This window comes from Muntiacus reevesi, chromosome 19 (genome assembly GCF_963930625.1).
Source record: "Muntiacus reevesi chromosome 19, mMunRee1.1, whole genome shotgun sequence".
Taxonomy (NCBI): domain Eukaryota; kingdom Metazoa; phylum Chordata; class Mammalia; order Artiodactyla; family Cervidae; genus Muntiacus; species Muntiacus reevesi.
The window spans coordinates 40,587,436-40,594,067 of record NC_089267.1 but is presented as its reverse complement, the minus strand read 5'-3'; the positions used below and the strand labels follow the sequence as shown (position 1 = coordinate 40,594,067).

Genomic DNA, 6,632 nt, shown 5'->3' with positions numbered 1-6,632 from the left:
TTGGTTCTAACTGTTGCTTCTTGACCTGCATACAGATTTCTCAGGAGGCAGGTGAGATGATCTGGTATTCCCATCTCTTGAAGAATTTTCCACAGTTTGTTGTGATCCACACAGTCAAAGGCTTTAGTATAGTCAATGAAGCAGAAATGGATACTTTTCTGGAATTCTCTTGTTTTTTCGATGATCCAACAGATGTTGGCAATTTCATCTCTGATTCCTCTGCCTTTTCTAAATCCAGCGTGAACATCTGGAAGTTCTTCGTTTATGTACTACTGAAGCCTTGCTTGGAGAATTTTGAGCATTATTGAGCTTCCCTGGTGGCTCAGATGGTAAAGCGTCTGCCTACAATGCAGGAGACCCGGGTTCAGTCCTTGGGTCGGGAAAATCTCCTGGAGAAGGAAATAGCAACACACTCCAGTATTCTTGCCTGGAAAATCCCATGGACAGAGGAACCTGGTAGGCTACAGTCCATGGGGTCGCAAAGAGTCAGACACAATTGAGCAACTTCACCTTCTTTTCTTTCTTTTGCTAGCATGTGAGATGAATGAAGTTGTGGGGTAGTTTGAACATTCTTTGGCAATTGCCTTTCTTTAGGATTGGAATAAAAACTGACATTTTCCAGTCCTGTAGCCACTACTAAGTTTTCCAAATTTGCTGGCATATTGAGTGCAACACTTTAATGACTTCCTGGTCATTCACACAATAATAGAAAGGTTCCTAGTTACCTACCCCATATCCACCCAAATATGGATCTTGAAATTATGGGATAGAAGAAAATGAATGGTAGCAAGGCGCATGTTCATGGAAGATTAGAACAAAGTGTAGATTTAGAGTATGAAAGGCTGCCCTTGAGAAGCTTCCAAACCATATGGTTCAAAGAACTGAGAAAACTTCTGACCAAAGAACTTCCCCTTTTCATTTTACTAGTAAACTATAATTTTTGGTTTCTCTTTCAGGATACAGTAGAGAACAAACAAGAAGCACATTTTTAAAAAACTGCCATTTACCCCAATATAATCCTTGGTTGTTTTTGTTGTTTAGTCGCTAAATTGTGTCCAGCTCTTTTGTGACTTTATGGACCACAGCCCCCCAGACTCCACTGTCCATGGGATTTCCCAGGCAAGAATAATCATCCTTGGTATTTAAGTATATATTGGGGGCTGAGACTGTTTCTCTTCATTGTTTCATAGGTTTGGGTCACTTTGCTTCCTTGATTACTATTGACATTGTCTTATTCCTATTGACTTCAACATCCTTATAACAAAGGAAAATGTTAGGACTGCAGAAATTCAAGGAAATGAGTCACAACAGAAGTATACAACAGATTCACTTTCCTGTAGATTTTCATATCTTAGGGTGATTATCATAGTGGTTTATACTTAGTAAGTACTCAAAAAATTTCATTTACTTGTCATAAATCAATCTATACCAGAAATCCCAACTGTGGTCCAGAGAATGGTATTGAAGGGACTTCCCTGGTGGTTCAGTGGTTAAAATCTACTTTGCAATACAGGGGATGTGGGTTTGAGCCTTGGTTGGGGAACTAAGATCCCACATGCTGTGGGGCAACTAAGTCCAAAAGCCACAACTAGAGAGAAGCCCGCGCGCCAAAACGAAGGTCTGTTGCAGCCAAAAAAAAAAAAAAAGGAAAAAACACAAGAACCCCGCACCCACATGCGCACTGTGCAGCCATGAAGGTCCTCAGCAGCCTGTGCGAGAAAGTTAAACTGAGCAATAACGCACAGAACTGGGGGATGCAGAGAGCAACTAATATCACCTATCAAGCTCACCATGTCACCAGGAACAAGGGAGATCAAGTGGTGGGGACCACGGGTGGCTTTTGTGGTTGCACAGTATGGTTAACAGGCTGCTCTGGAGCAGGAAAGACCACAGTAAGCATGGCTTTAGAGGAGTACTTGGTTTGCCACATTATTTCATGCTACACTTTGGATGGTGACAGCATTCATCAAGGTTTCAATAAAAATCTTGGCTTTAGTCCTGAAGACAGAGAAGAGAATGTTCGATGTATGGCAGAAATAGCTAAACTGGTTACAGATGCTGGCTTAGTGTATATCACAAGTTTTATATCACCTTATACTTTTGTTTTATAGACTATGCTAAAGCTTTTGACTGTGTGGATCACAAAAAACTGTGGAAAATTCTTAAAGAGATGGGAATACCAGATCATCTTACCTGCCTCCTGAGAAACCTGTATGCAGGTCAAGAAGCAACAGTTAGACCTGGACATGGAACAATGAACTGGTTCCAAATTGGGAAAGGAGTACGTAAAGGCTGTATGCTATCACCCTGCTTATTTAACTTATATGCAGAGTATATCATGCGAAATACCAGGGTGGATGAAGCACAAGCTGGAATCAAGATGGCCAGGAGAAATATCAATAACCTCAGATACGCAGCTGACACCATCCTTATGGTTAAAGTGAAGAGAAACTAAAGAGCCTCTTAATGAAGGTGAAAGAGGAGAGTGAAAAAGCTGGCTTAAAACTCAACATTCAAAAAACTAAGATCATGGCCTCTGATCCCATCACTTCATGGCAAATAGACGGGGAAACAATGGAAACAGTGACAGACTTTATTTTCTTGGTCTCCAAAATTACAGCAGATGGTGACTGCAGCCATGAAATTAAAAGACACTTGCTCCTTGGAAGAAAAGCTATGAAATTTAGACAGTGTATTAAAAAGCAGAGACATCACTTTGCTGACAAAGGCCCATATAGTCAAAGCTGTGGTTTTTCCAGTAGTGTATGGATATGAGAGTTGGACCATAAAGAAGGCTGAGCACCAAAGAATTGATGCTTTTGAACTGTGGTGTTGGAGAAGACTCTTGAGAGTCCCTTGGACAGCAAGGAGATCAAACCAGTCAATCCTAAGGGAAATCAATCCTGAATATTCACTGGAAGGACTGATGCTGAGGCTGAAGTTCCAATACTTTGGCCACCTGACTTGAAGAAGTGACTCACTGGAAAAAACCCTGATGCTGGGAAAAATTGAAGGCAGGAGGAGAAGGAGAAAACAGAGGATAAGATGGTTGGATGGCATCACTGACTCAATGGACATGAGTTTGAGCAGGCTGGAAGATGGTAAAGGACAGGGAAGCCCAGCATGCTGCAGTCTGCGGGGTCGCAAAGAGTCAGACATGACGGGGCAACTGAACAACAATACTGAGAAATGCAACAATGTAAGGCACACTCACAAGGACGCAAGTTTATTTTTCTTTGAAGTGATTGTTGATGCTCCCCCGTATGTTTGTGAACAGAGGGATGTTAAGGGACTTTAGAAAAAAGCACAGCCTGGAGAAATTAAAGGTTTCATTGGGGCTGATTCCGATATTTTCTGATATGAAAAACCAGAGGCCCCTGAATTGATGCTGAAAACAGATTTCTGTGATGTAAATGACTATGTTTAGCAGGTTGTGGAGCTTCTACAGAAATGGGATGTTGTGGATGCCTCTTATGAAGTGAAAGAACGGTGTGTGCCATAAAATAAACTTCATTTGACAAAAACAGATACAGAAAGCTTTCTGGCACTGAAAATTAATAGTAGATACGTAGTGGGTGCAGGTGTTGGCAGAAGACTGGGCAACCCCACTGAGTGGCTTTATGAGAGAAAAGGAGTACTTGCAGTACTTTCATTTTGATTAGCTTCTGGATGAGGCTGTAATTAACTCGTCAGTACCTAGAGTCCTGACGGCTACTCAGGAAAATAAAGAGGGACTGGATGGCTGCACGGCATTTGCTCTGATATACAAGGGACTCTGTGTGGTTATTCTTCAAAATCCAGAAATCCAGAGTTTTTTGAGCACAGGAAGGAGAAGCACTGTGCCAGGAAACGGGGAAAAACATGCAAGAACCACCCTCACATCAAGATGGTTATGGAACAAGGAGCTTGGCTGATTGAAGGAGATCCTCAAGTCTTGGACTGAACTTATTGGAATGATGGTCTTGATCAGTATCATTTTACTCCTACTGAGCTATAGAAGTTTAAAGATCTGAATGTACAATGAATATAGTAAAGTTGCAGGATATAAAATTAACACACAGAAATCCCTTGCATTCCTATATACTAACAATGAAAAAACAGAAAGAGAAATTAAGGAAACAATACCATTCACCATTGCAACAAAAAGAATAAAATACTTAGGAGTATATCTACCTAAAGAAACAAAAGACCTATACACAGAAAACTATAAAACATTGATGAAAGAAATCAAAGAGGACACAAACAGATGGAGAAACATACTGTGTTCATGGATTGGAAGAATCAATATTGTCAAAATGGCTATTCTACCCAAAGCAATCTATAGATTCAATGCAATCCCTATCAAGTTACCAACGGTATTTTTCACAGAACTAGAACAAATAATTTCACAATTTGTATGGAAATACAAAAAACCTCGAATAGCCAAAGTAATCTTGAGAAAGAAGAATGGAACTGGAGGAATCAACCTGCCTGACTTCAGACTCTACTATAAAGTCACAGTCATCAAGACAGTATGGTACTGGCACAAAGACAGAAATATAGATCAATGGAACATAATAGAAACCCAGAGATAAATCCACGAACCTATGGACACCTTATCTTTGACAAAGGAGGCAAGGATATACAATGGAAAAAAGGCAATCTCTTTAACAAGTGGTGCTGGGAAAACTAGTCAACCACTTGTAAAAGAATGAAATTAGAACACTTTCTAACACCATACACAAAAATAAACTCAAAATGGATTAAAGATCTAAATGTAAGATCAGAAACTATAAAACTCCTAGAGGAGAATATAGGCAAAACACTCTCCGACATAAATCACAGCAAGATCTTCCATGACCCACCTCCCAGAATATTGGAAATAAAAGCAAAAATAAACAAATGGGACCTAATGAAAATTAAAAGCTTTTGCACAACAAAGGAAACTATAAGTAAGGTGAAAAGACAGCCCTCAGATTGGGAGAAAATAATAGCAAATGAGGAAACAGACAAAGGATTAATCTCAAAAATATACAAGCAACTCCTGAAGCTCAATTTCAGAAAAAGAAATGACCCAATCAAAAAATGGGCCAAAGAACTAAACAGACATTTCTCCAAAGAAGACATACAGATGGCTAACAAACACATGAAAAGATGCTCAACATCACTCATTATCAGAGAAATGCAAATCAAAACCACAATGAGGTACCATTACACGCCAGTCAGGATGGCTGCTATCCAAAAGTCTACAAGCAACAAATGCTGGAGAGGCTGTGGAGAAAAGGGAACCCTCTTACACTGTTGGTGGGAATGCAAACTAGTACAGTCACTATGGAAAACAGTGTGGAGATTTCTTAAAAAACTGGAAATAGAACTGCCATATGACCCAGCAATACCACTTCTGGGCATACACACTGAGGAATCCAGATCTGAAAGAGACACGTGCACCCCAATGTTCATCGAAGCACTGTTTATAATAGCCAGGACATGGAAGCAACCTAGATGCCCATCAGCAGATGAATGGATAAGGAAGCTGTGGTACATATACACCATGGAATATTACTCGGCCGTTAAAAATTTGAATTTGAATCAATTCTAATGAGATGGATGAAACTGGAGCCCATTATACAGAGTGAAGTAAGCCAGAAAGATAAAGAACATTACAGTATACTAACACATATATATGGAATTTAGAAAGATGGTAACGATGGCCCTATACGCAGGGCAGAAGAAGAGACGCAGAAGTACAGAACAGACTTTTGAACTCTGTGGGAGAAGGTGAGGGTGGGATGTTCTGAAAGAACAGCATGTACATTATCTGTGGTGAAACAGACCACCAGCTCAGGTGGGATGCATGAGTCAAGTGCGCGGGCCTGGTGGGCTGGGAAGACCCAGAGGAATCGGGTGGAGAGGGAGGTGGGATGGGGGACCGGGATGGGGAATACGTGTAACTCTATGGCTGATTCCTATCAATGTATGACAAAACCCACTGAAAAATTAAAAAAAAAAAAAAAAGTTTAAAGATATGAATGCAGATGCTATCTTTGCATTTCAATTACACAACCTGGTGCACAATGGCCATGCTCTATTAATGCAAGATACCCATAAGCAACTTCTAGAGAGGGGCTACTGGTGTCCTGTCCTTCTCCTTCACCCTCTTGGTGGTTGGACAAGGCATGATGATGTCCCTCTGATGTGGTGGATGAAGAAGCATGCTGCAGTGCTGGAGGAAGGAGTCCTGAATCTTGAGACCACAGTGGTGGTCAGCTTCCCGTCTCCCATGATTAATGCTGAACCAACCGAGGTCCAGCAGCATTGTAGAGCACGGATGGTTGTGGGAGCCAACTTTCACATTGTTGGACAAGACTCTGCTGGCATGCCCCATCCAGAAACAGGGGAGGATCTTTATGAGCAGACTCATGGCACCCAAACACTGACTTGGTCCCTGGTCTGATCACCTTGGAAATAGTTCCCTTTCAAGATGCAGCTTATAACAAGAAAAAGAGGCAGATGGACTACTGTGACACTGAGCATCATGAAGACTTTGAATTTAGTCTTCAAAACACAAATGCAAGAACTTTACCCAAGAAGGCCAGAAATCTCCTGAAGGTTTCACGGCTCCTAAAGCCTGGACTGTGCTGATGCACAGATGA

The 6,632-nt window shown here is 41.1% G+C and overlaps 1 pseudogene; it reads left to right on the top strand.

The window, feature by feature from the left end:
• The first annotated feature begins 1,691 nt into the window (after positions 1–1,691).
• On the top strand, positions 1,692–6,632 carry LOC136150708 (bifunctional 3'-phosphoadenosine 5'-phosphosulfate synthase 1-like; annotated as a pseudogene).